At 37.9% G+C, this 11,496-nt stretch overlaps 1 long non-coding RNA gene across 1 annotated transcript; it reads right to left on the minus strand.

Moving 5' to 3' along the window:
• Positions 1–8,673: 8,673 nt before the first annotated feature.
• Positions 8,674–10,426, minus strand: LOC145521093 (uncharacterized). The gene is made up of 3 exons (XR_014065107.1): positions 10,143–10,426; positions 9,368–9,606; positions 8,674–9,020 (listed from the first exon to the last, which is right to left on the minus strand). It is a non-coding gene; the product is annotated as an uncharacterized LOC145521093 (long non-coding RNA).
• Positions 10,427–11,496: the final 1,070 nt, after the last annotated feature.

Consider the following 11,496-nt stretch of genomic DNA (forward strand, 5'->3'; position numbering starts at 1 on the left):
TCAATTCAAATAATAAACTATCATTTGAAATCAAGTGCTTGCTTTATGAATGGTTTGGGCAGAAAATAATAAATAAGCCATCTGTCCAACACAGAGGTTTTGGTGGAAAACAAAAGAACAGGTGCTGATTGGTTTAAGCATATAAGCAGTTTTCTGGATAGTAATAACATTGTTGGGAGGGATGGAGAACTAGGCTTGGAAAATGGGGAGGGGCCAGAAGAGGTCAGGTCATTGGATCCGCAACCTAAAGTGTCACAAGCACAGACACCTAGGACAACACGGACACTGCTGCTGCAGCCTGAACAGTGCTGTGCACCCCTGCCACCAGGGGCACCATTCTCTGGTTCCCCCCCCTGGCGCCATTGGCAGCAGACACTAAACGCTGCCATCACTCTTGCCCTGTAATCTCCACTCTGGATTCTTAGGCCAGGAGGCCAGGGAGAGTGACCATCTGTCCAGCATCTCAACTCAGGAAGTACGGAGTTTTCTAAACACAAGGAGGTTCAGAGGTCAGACAGTTAAAACTCTTACACACTCCACCCCAGCAGTGTACAGTACACTTCCTCTGCTCTTAACATGGCCAGAGTATCTGGAAGATGTAGACAAGGGATGAATTGAACGCTTTTTACATTCCTAGTAATAAAATTAGAATAATGATGCTCTACTTCTTTAAGATGCAGATAATGTAAAAAAGCTCACCTCTCCTGGACCACAACAGTGACTAAGAAAGTGAGCTAAGACGATCCTCTAAGCAGCCATACTATATGTTAGAATGTTCATATACTGAACACTTACTCATTCCCTTGACTCTTAGGAGATCCCCAGAGGCACTCTGTCAGAGTCTCTTCACATTTACTATATTCACAATTCAAAGAAGCGAGGTTTTCCTGGTTGGCAGAACCACAACAGATTCGAGACAATGAATCGGAAGAGGAAGGGCTGCTATCTGGAAATGAGAAAAAAACTGTTCATAGCAGAGAATCAGAAAACATATGACAGCAGAGGTTATATATATTCACGCGCACGCACCCCACTCAGTGATCGAGGGACCACTTAATTTTGGAACATTTGAATTCTATATGTCTCAAAATGTGACAGTGAATGAATAGATCCTGAAATTGAGACAGACTAACTTACGGATATTGCAAGTACTTGGAGATAATTTTCAGCAGCAAAAAACTCAGAGAGTTTAGACAGAGGCATTTGGCACTTGTGATATCCAGTAGTAAGCATCGGTGGTTGTAGATCAATAGCAAATGAAGAAGTCAGAGATTCAGTCAGATTCTTACTTCCAAGAAAAACATAGGGCACTTTTACTTAAGTGCCTGAAGCAGTGGTGGTAGTAGTAGTAATAATAATATCAATAACAATAATAGTAATAAAGTAAACACTTCAACACCTTTCACTGGGCTAGCTAGAGTCCTATGAGTTTTATAGACATTAACTTATTTAACTCTAAGTTGTCATCCCTGGGAAGAAGGCACTATTATTATTCCCATTTTCCATATGAGGAAACTGAGGCACAGTAACATCAAGGTGGTTGTCTAGATCACCAGGATGTGGTGGGGCGTGAACTCTCATGCAGACAGTCTGGCTCCACAATCTGAGTTTCAAACATCATGATATACTCACTCCATCTCTCAATGCTAGGTAGTATACCAATGCAATTACCCAAGCAAAGGAGAACTAGCTAAAGACAAGGAAAATTGGATGAAAACTTAGGTTGCAAAATTGGTCTTAAAGGTACAGGAGGGGAGGTATAGTCAGTGAATGTTTACTGCATGTTGCATTCATTACCTTCATTTTCTCATATGGTCTTCAATATACCATATGATGCCATTACGCATTTTACAAAGCAGCCATCTGAGGCTTAGGTTAAGCAATGGTTCATCCTCACAGAGCTTACAAGCAATGAAGCTGAGATTCAACGTCCATGCTTTTCCTGCTACTGGGTGACACTGCCTTTAAACAGTGCAAATGCCAGTCATAAGAATGAACTGTTACACTTCACCCTTCATATATTCATCCATTTAATTTATTTGCTCATTTATTTGTAAAAAACACTTGTTAAACACTTTGTTGCTCCAAGGACAAACCCTATTCTCAGGAAGTCCAATTTAGTATGGGACACCAAAATGATGGTGTCCATGTAGAGCAAGACTCTACGGACATGACCACCAATCACTTTAGAGGTTTCTTAAACACAAGTAAACCCAATAAGACAAGTAACTACTTGAAAAGACATTAGTTGACACTCTAGATAAAAGGACTACATGGAAGCAAAGAGTCAAATGACCAACAGTATAAGAGTAAGAATCTAAAAGGCGTTTCATGAGCTCTACTCAAAAAAGTAGTAGACTATAATAGCAGGAAGCAGGTTTTAGAGACAACTTGATAAATGTGGGTTCTAATACTGGCTCCAACATTTAAAAATTATGGCTATGGTCTAATAAATTTTCTTCTCTAAGCCTTAGTGTCCTTCAGTGAAATGAACATGATTTGCCTGCTTTGCTGTGAATAGTAGGCATGCTGCAGGACGTAATACAATGCCTGATACTCAGGGGTTGTAACAATTGTTAGAAGCCCAGCTAGTCATAGTTATTGATTCGAAGCGGGAGCCATGACAACAAAACTATGTCAGATTTTTTAAAATTTGTAGATTTAAAAATCTCTATAAATCTAGTAAAATCAAGCAAAATCAAACCAGTCAATTACTACAACTCCACTGAAAAATTTTGGCCATTTGCATCTTGTTTTGTGTGTTTGGGGACGAGGGTTGTCTGGATACCATTAGGAACCAAGGACCTTGGATTTTACTGCACTGCAAGCCAGCTGAGATGAGGAAATATAGCTAAGCCAAAAGCTAGAGTAACATGAAAAAGGAAGAGAAGGACATTGATTCCTGGTCCTATGGCAAAGCAGAAAAGAAAATCACAGAATTTCAAAAGTAATCTAGCAATTTAAAGTGGAAAAACCATAGTGTACCTGACATTGGGTTCCAAGATCAAGAGAGATCCAGGAACAAAGTACATAAAGATTCATGCTCAGTAGCTGGTAAATAGCCTTTAGCTTGGAGTTGGGGGGCTCTAGGAGTCTGGGTCGATGGAGTGTAGGTACTGCCGAAGCTCTAAATGTGAGCACGGGAGAGGTCTGAGAATGAGCAGCATTAATTACATCTTAGCTCTGGCACTTGCTATTTCATTTCTAGGCTTCTGCAGTAGCCTCCGAATTGATCTTTCTACTTTCATTCTGAAGTCTCCAGTACACCATGTCACAAATATTCTGTTCTTAACTTTTATTTCCTGTTTTCTCTCTCCTCTTTATCTACCACTCAACTTTGAGCAAATCAAGGTATAGAACTCAATACTGTAGTTTCCGGGACTGAGTATCTCCACTCTCACCCTTCAAAGCTTATCCTTTCCAAATCATTCTTATAAAAGCCTTCCCTCATTTTGCCAGCTAAATGGAATCCATCTCTATTTTTTTCCTTCTAATGTTTGCATTATTGATATAAAGGAAAGGTTACATTGCAATAGCAACCAACTTCAAAATCTCAGAGATTCTTTTCTTCAGTATCATACCAGAGGTTCTAGATAGGGCAATTAGGAAAATAAAATAAATAAAAGGCAATAAATTAGAAAGAAAGAATAAAACTGCTTATATTTGCAGACAACATGATCATCTATGTAGAAAGTCCCAAGAAAGCTACTAAAAAGTACTAGAACTAATAAATGAATTCATCAGGGTTACAAAAATCAGTTCCACTTCTAAACACTAACAATGAATAATACAAGAAATTAAGAAAATTTCAATCACAATAGCATCCAAAAGATTAAAATCTTATTAAAAATAAACTTGGGACTTCCCTGGTGGCTCAGACAGTAAAGAGTCTGCCTGCAATGCGGGATACCTGGGTTCGATCCCTGGGTTGGGAAGATCCCCTGGAGAAGGAAATGGCAATCCACTCCAGTATTCTTGCCTGGAAAATCCCATGGATGGAGAAGCCTGCAGGGCTATAGTCCATGGGGCTGCAAAGAGTTGGACACAACTGAGCGACTAACACTTTCATTTCACTTTCATTTAGCAAAAGAAGTGCAAGACCAAAACCAAGACATTGTTGAAAAAAATTAAGGAAGATCTAAATAAACAAAGATACTCTATGTTCATAGATCAGGAGATTCAGTATAAAGATGGCAATACTCCCCAAATTTATCTACAGATTTAATGCTATCTCCTGAAATTCCAACTCATCTAATTCCTTCCCTCCCTCCCTCTTTCTTTATTTCTGCATAAATTGACAAGCTGAATTTAAAACTCATGGAGCTGCAAAACCTACATGAGTTGAATCAATCCTTTAAAAGGAATGACAATGTTGACACTACCAGATTTTAAAACATGTTACAAAGCTACAGTAACTATGTGTGGTACTGGCATAGAATAGACACATGTAGAACAGAATTAAAAGAACAGGATTAAGAGACCAGAAAGAATTCCTTATGTTTATATCAGTTGCTTTTGGACAAAGGTGCCAATAAGAATCTTTTCAACAAATGGTTCTGGGGCAACTGGATATCAACACGCAAAAGAATGAATTTAGACCTCCGCCTCACACCTCACATAGAAAGGTACTTGAAATGGGTCATAGATCTAAATGTAAGAGCTAATACTATAAAATTCCTACAAGAAGTTATAGGAGTAAATCTTTGTGACCATGGTTTAGGCAATGCTTTCTTAGATATAGCACCTAAAGCACAAGTGAATAAAAGAAAAAAATTAAAACATTGGACATTATCAGAATTGAAAACCTATGTCCTGCAAACATATCATCAAGAAAGTGAAAAGGCAACCCACAGAATGGGAAACAATACTTGCAAATCAAATATTTGATAAGGAACTTGTGTATAGATTATATAATGATCTCTTTTAACTCAATAATAAGTAATACACCAGTTATAAAATGATCAAAGAGTTTAGTAGACACTTCTTCAGAAAAGATTTACAAATGATAAATAAATATGTGAAAGGATGCACTACATCATTACTCAGTAGGAAAACGCATATCAAAATTGCCATAGATACTACTTCATAGCCACTTGAATGACTATAATAAGAAAAACCGGACAATAGCAGTGGTTGGTAAGGATGTGAAGGACTTGGAAACTTTAAGCATTGCTGATGTGCATGTAAAATGATGCAGTCACTTTGGAAAGTAGTTTGACAGTTCTTCAAAATGTTGAACATAATCATCATAGGATCCACCAATTCCACTCCTAGAGAAATTCCAAGATAAACAAAAATCTGTATCAACACAAACTTTCACACAGATGTTTCTAACAGCATTATTTATAAATGCCCGTAAGTGGGAACAACCCAAATGTCTATCACATGGTGAACGGATAAACAAAATGTAGTACATACATAGAATGTATTCAGCAATAAAAAGGAATATATTACTAAGAGATAACTACCATATGGATGAATCTCCCGTAACAAAAGACTACATACTGTTCAAGTCACTTTATGTGAAATTCCCCGAATAGGTAAATTTATAGAGACAGAAGTAGATTAGTGATTGCCTAGGGCTGAGAAGATGAAGGAGAAATGGAGAGTGACTGCTAATCGGTATGAGATTTCTTATTGATGAACTCTTCTAAATGATGTTGTTCTGATGAAAGTGTTTTAAAATCAGGTCATAGTTATACAACTTTGTAAAATAACTAAGAACTATTGAATTGTATACTTTAAACGGGAGAATTTTGTGGCATATAAATTATATCTCAATAAAACTGTTTAAAAATCATAGTGGTTTAATACAGCAAAAGTTTCTCACTCATGCTACGTATTGAGTGAAGGTTGGGAGAGGAGATTTGCTCATAGTGGACACTCTAAAGCTCTGGCTGATGGAAGCACTACTTTCTCATACATTTCTATGATCACTAAGGTAGACCAAAAGGAATGTGGTAAATTGCCTATTGGCCCTTAAAACTTCCACTCGGAAATTATATACTTCACTTCATGTTTCATTAGCCAAAGAAGTTACAGGGTCACACCCAACTTTAGAGATGGTAAGTAATTTCAACTCAACTATACAACTAGGGAAAAAGAACTGGAATATTTGTGGAGTGTCTTAATGAAAACCACACTAGTCCTATCTTCTTTCCTAGGTTGTAGTCCCTGAGAACAGTGACTCCAGAGTTCCTCACTGCCATAGAAAACCAAGTTTTCTTAAGACCTTTTTTTTTTTCTTTTTGAATGAGATAGAAGTATTTACATGAGTAAGATAAAAAAGAACACATACACTAGACTAGACTAGTACTTTTTTCACAGTAAATGTTTCATAATTATGCACCAGTTGAACAAATGACCATGACATGATTAAGCAACGGTACAGAACTGTGAGTGATTAATAACTCAATGTATGGATGAGTACAGCAGGAGCTCAGAAGAGGAGATCAAGGTGAGTGGGGGTGGTGGCGACACAATAATGGGTGCTCCCAACCTGTATCTCTGGTATCAGTACAGATGGATCACTAAGAACTGTTGCAGTGACCCAGATGGACAGTGTTATCTGTGTCACAGTTTGTTTTCTTCCTAGATATGGCTTGGGCAGAGCCCTGTGAACTTAATGAGGGCAGAAAAGAATAGGATCCAAATTACTTAACTTTTCTGAATCTCCATTTGCAACATTGTCAGAAGTATCTGCCTAATGCCTTAAAGCCCTGTGATTAAAGATGCTATTAGTACTGTATGCAACATCTATTAGGGAGTAAAACAATACTTCATGGATGTGGAGTTGCTGAATATGTCAAAGCTTCAATAGTCAATCTGGAGTTAAACCTGTGTTCCACTGAATTCAGATTTTTCACAGATTTGCTTTAATGAAAACCCCCCTCTTTCCAGAAATCCATTAGGCAGTATAGCTACACATACACTTGAGTCATTTTTACATCATGAAGAGGTTACTAAATTATAAGAATTGCTAAGAGCGCTTTCAAGGTATTGCTAATTCTTTCAGTATACGTGGACTTTCAAGCAAAAATTTAATGCTATTTAAGAATTGGAAGAGATAAAAATCTCTACTTCCTTAAATTTCTTATTATATATTTATTTTAATTAATTTCAATTCTTAAGGAAAGGACCTTTTCCCTTAAGAAAGCTTTTTGCATGTTCATTGTTAGTATTGGTTGTTATAGTGACCAAAATTAACCTGATAGTAGCCACATCCCACTACTTGGGTTACAGACAACTCTAAACACAGAGAGAACAGTTAACCTATTTCTAGAAAATAGTCTCTATGTCTTTAAATATTCAGTTAAATTTTTTTTTCCGTTAAAAGTATTTCTTTCCTTCTACCACCAAAAGGGAACAGTACACATCTGAGTTAAAAAGTCAGGAAAAAAAAAATAACAACAATAAAAATACTTACCAGTAGCACATGCAAATCTTAGTTTAATCTATTTTAAAATGAGAAAAAATAACAGAATATTTATTAAACCTCTACAGAGGCCCTACATTTCTAAGTTTAGAAATCCACCCCTGCAAATAAAGAAAAAAAAATCACATTGGAATAGAGAGATTTTACATAAATGTAGAACTAAACCTTTCAAACATCAAAGCAATCAAAACCATAAGGCAAGCATGAAAAGAAGGAAAACTTTAGCAATTGTTTATGGTGAGGAAAATACCATCTTTAGAAAAAGAGTTTTGTATAAACTGTTAAGGAAATATCACTGAGAATGGGAATATTCTGTTCTTTGATTATGGAAAGAATAGGGAAATATGAATCATTTGAAAATAGGAATACTGAAGAGGTTATAAATTAGAATTTATACAGCCTACCTTAAGAGTTGGGTTTTTGGAAAGATGCAAAATGTCAACAAGGGGTGAGAAGAAAACCATTTTCTTACCTTAACCGTTTATTTGAGCTTTTTATTTGAAATTACACAACACTTAGCATGGAGGAAGTTCTTAATACATGCTTTTAGAATGAGCTGCCCACATCATTTCAAATAATCTTGGAATATGTTCAAAATAAAAGACAAGTGGTTGCATCCAGCAAAGGCACACATACCTGCATTAACACCGAGAAAGCCATATGTGGAACTGAATATTTTTAGTATTTCCCTAAGGGAACCACACTACTGTTAATTCTGAAAAAAAGAAAATACATTCACAGCTTAGAGTTGCAAAGATAATTATAACACTGCAGAAATATCCATGAAGGACTTCTAATGTGAATTGATAAATACTTTAACATCTTTATTTTCCCTATTTGCTTGTTCCATCAATGGAGAAATGGCAACATCAGCCATGTGATACTTTGCATCTATTAGACAAACACAGTTTATTTCAGCAAGAATTTATTGAGCACCAATTAACCTTTTTGTACTGTGAAGTGCATACACGTCACCAAAGATACTTGAAGAGGAAGACTGAAAGAGAACCTTGAGGAAAGACAGAGAGGAAAAATGACATTAAAATTTAGTCCTAAGAAAAAGAAGGAGCAGCAATTGATATTTACTTTATGCATCGTTATTTTCTAATTCCCTTACTCCATTTGGCTCTAGACATAAGAATTATAGTACATGAAGAAAGCTCTCCATCTGTTAAAAATGTAGAATAAAGCATTAATCTTGTGGGCAGCCACACAGAGCACCAACAGATTTCTCACAATTGAAATGATAAAAGCAGGATCCCATCTTTAGTTAAGTATAGCTGATAACAGATTTCAGAAAGATCTATTTCCAAGGGTCTACTGCTCCTCTTTGTTCTCAAGTGAAATGAAATACACTATGCAGCTGGTATGACACTCACAAATTAGGAAGACAATTTGCCATGCATTATAAGTAAATTATATGGTAGATATTTGTTATATGTGCCACTCATCTTTGGTCCCTTGCTCTTCCATTCTGTGACTGCCTTTCACATGGATGAAGTGCTATCTCTGGCTGCCATGTTCATGTAACGTTAACTCAGTAGGCTTGTCAAAGTCCTTTTCCTGGGGATTTGGGTGGCTGGACCTGTAACAGGTAAATCCAGGAAGCATCCACGCAGTGTTTCTTCCACATGCACCAGAGAAGCAGTGGAAGCTAGCTGAGACAGAGTCAGAGTAGGTTGAGGACTACACTAAGCACGAGGAGAGAAAGAGCTAGAAAGCAAGAGAGAAGAGTGAGAAGGTGAGAGAGGGAAAGACATGCAACAGACACAAAGGCAACAGGCAAGATGTACAAAATGGGTTCAGAGAGAGCTTGAATCTCTACGTCATAGTTACTCTTGAGGTCAGCCAGCATCCCAGCCTTTCCCTGCCATAGAAAGAGGAAAGAAACTTTTCCTCCTATAATGAAGTGACCTTTGTTTATCTAAATACCTCCTGTGGTTTTCATTGTTTGCAACCTTGTCAATGTCGTATCTCCAAACAATAATGTGGTTGTTTCTGGAATTTATTTCCCCTTCTTGCTCTTGATCCAGGAGGGATTTTCTCCTTCTACCACCTCACATCAAAGTAGAAACAATGATTCAAACAGGTCGTCCACCTAAGTGACAGGTGAGAAGCTTGCCTGAAGGTTCTTTTCTCCCCAGGTAGGGAATGACTAGACATTACTGTCCCTGGGGGGAAGAGAGAGAAAGCAGAAACATATCTAACAATCAATGGGAGAGGAAAGATGGTTTGGAGGAACAAGGGTGTAAACCTTCAGTCAGGAGGACCAAGAGTAGAGTGGAAGAACTAAGAGGTTGAACGCCTCCCTGCCCACTCACTCATCACTTGGCATTCAACACTCCTGGGCCCTGGTAAGTTCTTTGATTAGAGAGTAGGAGATTTGGACTTCTTTATAGGGTTGGGGTGACACAACTGCAAACCACAAACCACATTTTATAACATCATGTCTAATTCTCCATTAGCAAAATGAAATGCAAGTAATTATCTAGATATTTCAAATAATTAAAGAGAACGTAGTTAAGACTGAAAACTATTACCCAACTCATCCACTCATCACAACATTCAAGGTCTAAGATGTAGGGATCTCAGTGGATGCCTGTCTGAGGACACACTTCTGTTTGAGCACGTGCTTGTTTGCTGGTTTACTTAAGGTGGAGTCAGTTCAGCTAAATATTAAAAGAAGACAATTTAAATAGAACTTTACTTGAAGGTAAAAGATCCCATCTGTCTTTTGAAGCTAAGGAAGTTCATATAGTCCAGATGTCACTTGGATAATCCAAGCCCAAATAGGCCCCTCTTCTATTTGGATTACCCTAACTTTTGGGACTTGGTATTATTAACAAGAAGTTTTACCAAGCATATGGATGTTGTAGCTAATCCTGCTGTCTTTGTGTCTCTAAGAAATAGATCTTTGATGAGACACATAGTTTATATGCCTGGTCCTATTTATTCCTCTCTGCTGTGCTCATCTAGGAAGAAATGACAGCTGAGGTCAGGCCCTTGCTAGACAGCAAGTCAACCAACTCTTGACTCTTGTTAGCAACCCTGTATCCATAGCCACCTTTGTTACATCTTTGCCCACATGACTTCCAGCCTGCCTGACATCACCAATCTTTCTTCTTCATTCTCCCACTCAATTTTTTCCCAGCTTCACAGCCCTATAGACTTTGGTCATGTGCTCAATAACCAGACTACTGATACCCTGATACACTAACCACGAAGGACACCATCTGCTTCATGGGAAGTAGGAGGTCCCATCTGCTCAAACACATGACAGGGAATTCAATTAGGGTGCAAGGAAGTGGGGCAGAGGGAAGTCTGGAATGAGAAGAGTGTGGAAGGAATTGAGCCAGAATCTCAGGAATTTGGCACAGTTCTAAACACTGGAGATATGAAGATAAACCTCATTTTTCAGTAGGGCAAACAGAAAATAGTTTGATAAATAGATAAATAAGATAATCTAGGTATTGATAATAACTATGATTTTAAAAAGAGAGTTTGGTATAAGAAGTTGGGAGAGGTGTCCAATTTAAACAAGGTGGTCAGGAAAATCTCTCTGAGGAAGTGGCATTTGAGCTGAGACCTGAATGATGAGAAGGGTTCACCCAGGCGGTGATTTGGAGTTAGAACATTACCTGTATGGAAAACCACAGGACAAAGGCTCTGAGTCAAATTTGCGTATATTAGAGAATCAGTGGGGCCGAGGAACAGTTAATGAAGCAAAGGATGGTCCTACATGCCTTGAAGGGAATCTAGGCAGAGACCACTTCCTGTAGGGTCTTACAGGATGTTATACAGTGTGTTTAGGCAGTTTTTGGAATGTTTTAAGCATAGAAACATCATCATCAATCTTATGTTGTTAAAGCTCAACTAGGCATGGAAATGAGCTGTTGGGAGGGTGTGAGTGCAATTGGAGGGACTCCAGTCAGGCGGATGGCTTGAACTAGAAATATTGAGTAATTGGCTCAAAGACACTCAGTTAATAAGTCAAGAACAAGTGGTAAGGGTTCCGTGGGAATGGAGGAGCTGAACAGAAACATACCATACCCTCCTGACCC

Source organism: Giraffa tippelskirchi, chromosome 1, assembly GCF_054371585.1.
Source record: "Giraffa tippelskirchi isolate mGirTip1 chromosome 1, T2T-mGirTip1v1.2.pri, whole genome shotgun sequence".
Classification (NCBI taxonomy): domain Eukaryota; kingdom Metazoa; phylum Chordata; class Mammalia; order Artiodactyla; family Giraffidae; genus Giraffa; species Giraffa tippelskirchi.